This window comes from Ahaetulla prasina, chromosome 3, assembly GCF_028640845.1.
Source record: "Ahaetulla prasina isolate Xishuangbanna chromosome 3, ASM2864084v1, whole genome shotgun sequence".
Taxonomy (NCBI): Eukaryota; Metazoa; Chordata; class Lepidosauria; order Squamata; family Colubridae; genus Ahaetulla; species Ahaetulla prasina.
In genome coordinates this window covers 30,749,316-30,756,624 of record NC_080541.1, presented here as the reverse complement: position 1 = coordinate 30,756,624, position 7,309 = coordinate 30,749,316, and positions in this window count along the sequence as shown.

Genomic DNA, 7,309 nt, shown 5'->3' with positions numbered 1-7,309 from the left:
GGTCTAGCAAATGTTTTATATGCTCAGGTTAGTAGTGTGGTGTTTTGGAAAAGAAGCTACATAAAATTAGGTTTACAACTCTTAGAGCTTTTTTGCTATGTAGTTGCAGTGGGCTTTGGCACTTAGATCATTTGACATGAAAACTCCAAGGTCTTTGACGGGATGGGGTCGTCTGTAAGGTAATGTCCATCTAGTATGTACTTAGTTTTGGGTTCTTTTTCCTATATGTAAGACTGAGCATTTGCTGATTGAAATTTGGAGCTGCCAATTTTTAGACCAAGCGGTTAGATGCTCAAGGTCGTTTTGAATGATAGAAGTATTGTCTGTGGTGTTAAATAGTTTGACATCATCAGCAAAGAGAACACAATTACTTGAGATATGGTCACAAAGATCATTAATGTATAGTATAAAGAGTGTTGGTCCAAGGACGCTGCCTTGAGGAACGCCACTCTTGACAGGAACAGGATTTGATAAAGCATTGCCAATTTTGACCACTTGTTGTCTGTTAGACAGAAAAGCAGATATCCATTTGTGGAGGGGTCCTGAGATGCCATAGGATGTTAGTTTTAGGAGAAGTTTATCGTGTACTACTGAGTCAAAAGCTTTGCAGAAGTCTATGTAGATTGCATCTATTGATTTGCCTTGATTGAGATTTGAAGTCCATATGTTTTTGCAGTGGAGAAGTTGTAAGTTACATGATAATTTTTTCCTGAAACCAAATTGTTTGTTGGAGAGTAGGTTGTTAGTTTCTAAGTGTGAGGTAATGGATTGGTTGATGATAGATTCCATGACTTTGCAGGTGACGCAGCAAAGGGAGATCGGTCTGTAGTTTTCGACTAAGCTGGGGTCTCCTTTTTTGAAGATAGGGATGACTGTGGCTAGTGACCAAAGTTTGGGAAGAGAACTGGTAGTGAAAGCTTTATCAAAGATAATACTTAGGGGTTCTGCTATATTAATGGAAAGTTTTTTTAAGAAGTATGCACATAGTCCATCGGGTCCAATAGAAAGCGATGGTTTTAAGTTGTGAAGAGCTTTTCCAACATTGTCTTCTGTGAAATCTATATGAGTTAAATCATCATAGTCATTGCTGGTTCGTTTGTGGAATGTCGGATATGTGTTATCGGAGTTAACAAAAACTGAGCCAAAGAAAATGTTGAAGAGGTTTGCTTTGACTGTTTCGTCATTGCATTCTTTGTTGTTAGAATCTTTTAGTGGTGGGATGGATCTTGAGTCTTTAAGTTTATTGTTGAAAAAATTATAAAAGACACGATTGGAATTTGTGCGCAGAAGGTTCTCTTCTTGCTTGGTGTGGTAATTTGTGCATCAGTTTTTATTTGGTTGCATATGTTTCTGTAGCGGTTTTTGAAATTTGTAACATAGCCTTTTTTGTTTCTTTTCCAGAGGGATTTTTTTTTGATTGAAGTTTTTTTATTGATATGGGTAGTTTGTTTTTCTTGGTCATGGTAGTCATTTGTGGTACATATAGTTTAATGATTCTATTGATTTCAAGTAGGAAGACTCTATAGTGGTCTTCAGCGGTTATGCAGGTTGCAAACAGATTTTGCCAGTCCAGAAATGAAAGATCGTTGTTTATAAGGTCATAATTGGCTTTTTTGAAGTTGTAGTTGCGAGTACTGTTGTTATGACGATTTAAGTATGGACGTATATTGAGACGAAAATCTATCATGCAGTGGTCACTGTTGGAAAAAGGTTCTTTAATTTGTAGTCCGTAAATTGAGTTTGAATTGTTGCAGAAGATGAGGTCAAGGCAGTTGTTGAGTCTTGTATTGTTAGTTACAAGTTGTTCAAGACCTAGGTTTGTAACAGTGTTGTATAGTGTAGTATGGATTGGGTCAGTTGAACATTCATTAGTTGTCCAGTTAATGAGAGGTAGATTTAGGTCACCCAGGAAGATGAGAGGATATGGGCAAGAGGTAGCCCATGTTAGCATTGAGGTTAGCATATTTGCATGGGTAATGTCATAGTCAGGGGCTCTGTAGCATAGTAAGAATCAAAGAGTAGTGTCAAGGGATAGGTCGCATACTATAGTTTCAGGAAGAGAGAGTTTATGTTCTATTTGGATATTTTTTAGATTCAGTGACTTTTTGTAAAAGATAGCCACTCCGCCACCTCTTCGGTTTTCACGATCTGATCGATAGACTTGATATTCTTTGTTTGAGATAATGGAGTCAGGAAGGGATGAGTTCAGCCATGTTTCACAAACAAAAATGATATCAATTGTGCCACTGTTTAATAAGAGGATAAATTCAGGTAATTTGTTGACTATGCTTCTTGCATTTATCAATTTGCATTTGAGATCTGAAGTGATTGGTGTTGAAGAGGTAAGGGTCGTGCATACCTAGTTTTGGATGTTAGTAGGTTGGGGGTTGTGTACAACAGATGTTGTATAGATGGTTGGATGGTAGTTAGGTTGTTTGGATGGATGGTTGATTGGATGGCTGGTTGGGTGGATTGTTGGGTGGCTGTTTGGATGGCTGTTTGGATGGCTGGTTGGATTGTTGGTTGGATGGCTGTTGGTTGAATGGCTGGTAAGATGGTTGGTTGAATGGCTGGTAAGATGGTTGGTTGAATGGGTGGTAGGGTGATGGGTACTTGATTGAATATTGGGATGGCTGGTTGATTGTTATGGGTGATGGGGGGTTTGGAGATGATTGTGTGTGTGTGTGTGTGTGTGTGTGTGTGTGTACATGCTATATGTATATACATGCTATATGTATATACATGCTATATATATATTTATATATATATATATATATACAGCATGTGTATATGTGTGTTATGTATGGGTATGGGTAGATATATATTTTCTTTTGAGAGCAGGCAACATAATTTCATTTTTAATGTGGGCCAGTGTGCTAACAGTAAAAAAATTACAATAAAGGTTATCTTCTCTAAACAAATGAATGCTTACACCTATCTTCTCCTGTATGTAATTTTTTGGGACAATAGCACTTAGACTTATATACCACTTCATAGTGCTTTGCAGCCCTCTCTAAGTGGTTTACAGAGTCAGCATATTGCCCCCAACAATCTGGGTCCTCATTTTACCGACCTCAGAAGGATGGAAAGCTGAGTCAACTCTGAGCCAGTGGTGGGTTTCTACTGGTTTGCCCCAGTTTGGGAAAACTGGTAGTGACGGTGGCAGGAGGCTCCACCCACCTGCCTGGATGTCATCACTGATGCTCTGTGCATGTGCAGAACCTTCTGCGCCTGTCAAAATCCAACTCCTGGCACTGAGCAGTGAATTAGCCTGCAGTAGTGCATTCTAACCACTGTGCCACCACAAATCAAAGGCCCCAGAAGAAGAATTGAAAGAGGAAGACAGCCTTTTCCAGGCAGTTGTCCTCCAGATGTCATCACATTGACTAGGAATAGTTGATGTGAGTAAATATTTAAGTAACTAAAATGGGGAAGCTGCATCATAGAACCCTAATACCAAGGGCAGCCCGGGGTGAAATGCTCCCAGTTTGGACTGGATCTACGGATCTGGTAGCGATGGCAGCGGGTGGTTTGGAGAACCGGTAGCAAAAATCCCTGCCCCACCCTCCCACTCATGCCTACCGAATTGCCTGGTCACCCGCTTGCCGCTTCTTTTTAAAAATGCTTTTAAAAGGTAAAAAAAGGGCTCTGACAATCACAGCTGAGCCGCACGTTTGTCAGAGCCTTTTTTTACACTTAAAAGCATTTTTTTACAACACATTCAGCCTAATAGGTTGTAAAAAAAATGCTTTTAAAAGTTAAAAAAAAAAGATTGCGCACCATAGCTGATCATCCCCCCATGCGTTCTGTTCTACTTATCTCATGCCTCCTTTTGGTGTGCACTGCGTGTGCGCACACCTTGCATTTGGTGCGTGATGCGCACTGTGCATGCGCGTGCAATGCGCACATGCGCAGCCAGCAAACCGGTAGTAAACCAGTTCAGATTTCACCACTGGGGCAGCCCTTCAGATGTTTTCGAACAGGGGTCTCCAACCTTGGTCCCTTTAAGACTTGGGGACTTCAACTCCCAGAGTTTCTCAGCCAAGTCTTAAAGGGACCAAGGTTGGAGACCCCTGTTTTAGAATACAGCCCCAGTTGTGATGATGATGTTGATCTATGGCCAGAATCATGAGCACTGTAATCAAAATCATCTAGAGGGTATCTTATTACCTGCATTTTGCTTAGCTCCACTAATTAGGTTTTTAAAATGTGTTTAGTTGAAGAAAGAAAATATATTACTATAAAAATACTTTCAAACAAAGTGAAACCACACTCATAAATTGGGAAGAAGAAAATGGGAAGAGGGGTAGAAAGTAATCCCTTCGTTGAAAAAAATAAATAACAATGAATGATGAATGGATTTTTCCTGTATTTTCCTCCTTTTATGCTTTTTATGGATTTGTTTCATGGATTTGCATTTTTACATATGGTATCTTGGCACTTTGTATTCAGATTTATTAAAAGATTAGAATTGTTTTAATCTTTATTTTACATAACAAGGTATCTGCTCCAAGGCAAAGATTTAGTAGTCTGTTCTTTTATTCTGCCTCTTGATGCATAAGAATAGAGGCAAGTAGAAGATAACCATCACTGCCCCCTAACCTTAGGCTGGCCATCCTCACTTTTAACTTTTATTTACATTACAGTTAAGATGAGATTGAAATCAGCAAGATCTTCATATGCAAAATCAAACGAAGACTAACTCATATTTGAACAATGACATGGAGCATTATAGGAGCAGGGAGAGGCAGAAAGGTTTCAATACAACTATAATATCATAATCCACACTTAAATTGCTTGCCATTGACTGCCTTCTGTTTGAGTTTTGCTTCTTATTAGCTCAAGGCTGAATAGTCTATTTCATGAACTAGTATAGTTTACTATTCTGATATAAATATTAAAACTAAATAAATGTGCATATGCATACAAAAATATCTATTATTCATCCAAGGATCATCCTAAATCTGTTTAGCAGGCCAGCAATGATTCAGAGCTTTAAAAAGTCTTAGACAAATTAAAAAAGGTCAGCTTGATAGAAGCTCATCCTGCTCCTTGCAATAGTTATCTTTGTTGAACTTACCTGAGTAAGAACATAAATCTATAGCAGTGATTCTAAACCTTGGCGAGATGGATTTCAACTCCCAGAATTCCTCACTGGAGAATGAGTTAAAGTCCAGGTCTCTTAAAGTGACACAGGTTGAGAAACACATGCCTACAGGTTGAAGTTTCAGGATGTCACACATAACTCTTTAAATGTGGATGTCAGAGTTTCTTCAAAAGTCAGAAGTCATTACATTTGTAAGAAGCAACCTTATTTACTGAATTTAATTTTCATTGTTTACATTGAAATTAAATATGAGTTTTGTTTTGATCCATCTCGTTTGATTGGTTCTGCCCATTTTTTTTGAAGTATCCTTTACAGGTTTGACATTAGGAGGCCACTATTTTTTTAAGGGGGGGGGATCTACATATCCCTAATATAAGAGGTTATACAACTGGTGTCCCCAAGCCATTCAGGAAAAATCAGAAATTTAATAAGGTGTGAAATAAAAAAAATGATTTTGTGCTGTTTTTGATTTTGTACTGTTTGATATGTTTAAATTATTTTTTGACATATTCTTTTGTATAATACCCACATTCCTTACAAAGAGTACAGTGAATACATTTTGGAAAGATACTTGATATAGGTAAAAGGTAAAGGTTCCCTCGCACATATGTGCTAGTCATTCCCAACTCTAGGGGGCAGTGCTCATCTTCGTTTCAAAGCCGAAGAGCCAGCGCTGTCCGAAGACGTCTCTGTGGTCATGTGGCTGAAGGTGCACGGAACACTGTTACCTTCCCACCAAAAGTGGTCCCTATTTTTCTACTTGGATTTTTTACGTGCTTTCAAACTGCTAGGTTGGCAGAACCTGGGACAAGTAACGGGAGCTCACTCCATTACACAGCACTAGGGATTAGAACCACCGAACTGCTGACCTTTCAATGGACAAGCTCAGTGTTTTAGCCACTGAGCCACCGCATCCCATTACTTGATATAACATATGTTTAATTTGTGAAACACCATTTCTTTATATGCACGATGAAGTTTGAGGCCTGTACATTCTAGAGGTTTTGTTGAAAAGTTGCCTAAAACTCATTTCTAAATCACAGCTGTACTGTTCTTTCATCTTGAACTATTCCTGCCATTTCAAAGAATTCTGTTAAAATCTTCCATCAGGAGGACTGGCTCTTCTTCTTCTCTACCTCCCCCATAGCAAGGTTACATGTTCTAGCCATTATCCTCATACCTTGCATTCCTTTGGAACAAGATGAATGGTTTCATAAAGCCTTTATTTTCTATTTTTATTTCTAGGTTATTCTGAGGGACTAGCCTTTTGTTTAAAAATAATAAATGCATAACTTAAGATTTAACTGTTAAGTTATGTTAATCATCTTCTACCTAGTTTATTAAAATGTTCATTCTTAAAAAGAGAATGTTGATCTTGAGCAATGAACAGAAATTGGCAAAGTCTGAGAAAACTGTTGGAAATAACTGTTGTTATTGGTGGACATACAGAGGACTTGGGTACCATGATATCAAGGTGTAAAGGGTGATGCTAGAGATTTCCATTGAGAGAGCAATCCTACTGAAAACAAGGTTGCCCAACACCAGAGGTTTTCAAACTTGACAACTTTAAGATGTGTGGACTTCAACTCCCAGAATTCTTCAGCCAGCATAGCTTCCCTACACTATTACAAGCTACGGTGCTGTATCTCTGTATTTTGCTTCCATGGTAGAAGACAAGGAGTTGGCTTCTTAATGCTTACCTCTTGGGAAATCCAGTTTCATCTCTGGGTCTTAATAGACTTCACACAACTGACAAGCTTCCTTGGTATTCTGTTTTATCACAACAGATAAAGTAGGATTCACAAGTATTTTGCAAATCAATGTATTTTATTAGTTTGGGTTCAGCATTCTAGGCAGGCAGGCAGGTAGGTTTGTGATATTGATAACATCTATATATGCTATTCACTACTTATTTAATAAGCAGCTGGCAACATTTTGAAAGCAAGCATAGAGTTGAAGACAGTCAGCATTTTTGTTTTCTAAGCATGTTTCTGGATCTGTGTAGGACCTAGAACCATAAACCTGGTTGTTTTCATTTTTTAATTTAAATGTCTAAGATATACTAAGTTGAGTGGGACCAGATGGTCAAAGGATGCAGTGCTCAGAAGTTCCATGTTATCTTCTTTAGCAGAACTGTAAACATTGGGCATGCAGACTGGGTCTTTTCCCCTCCCTCTTGTCCTGTTTTCCTTTTATTTCATG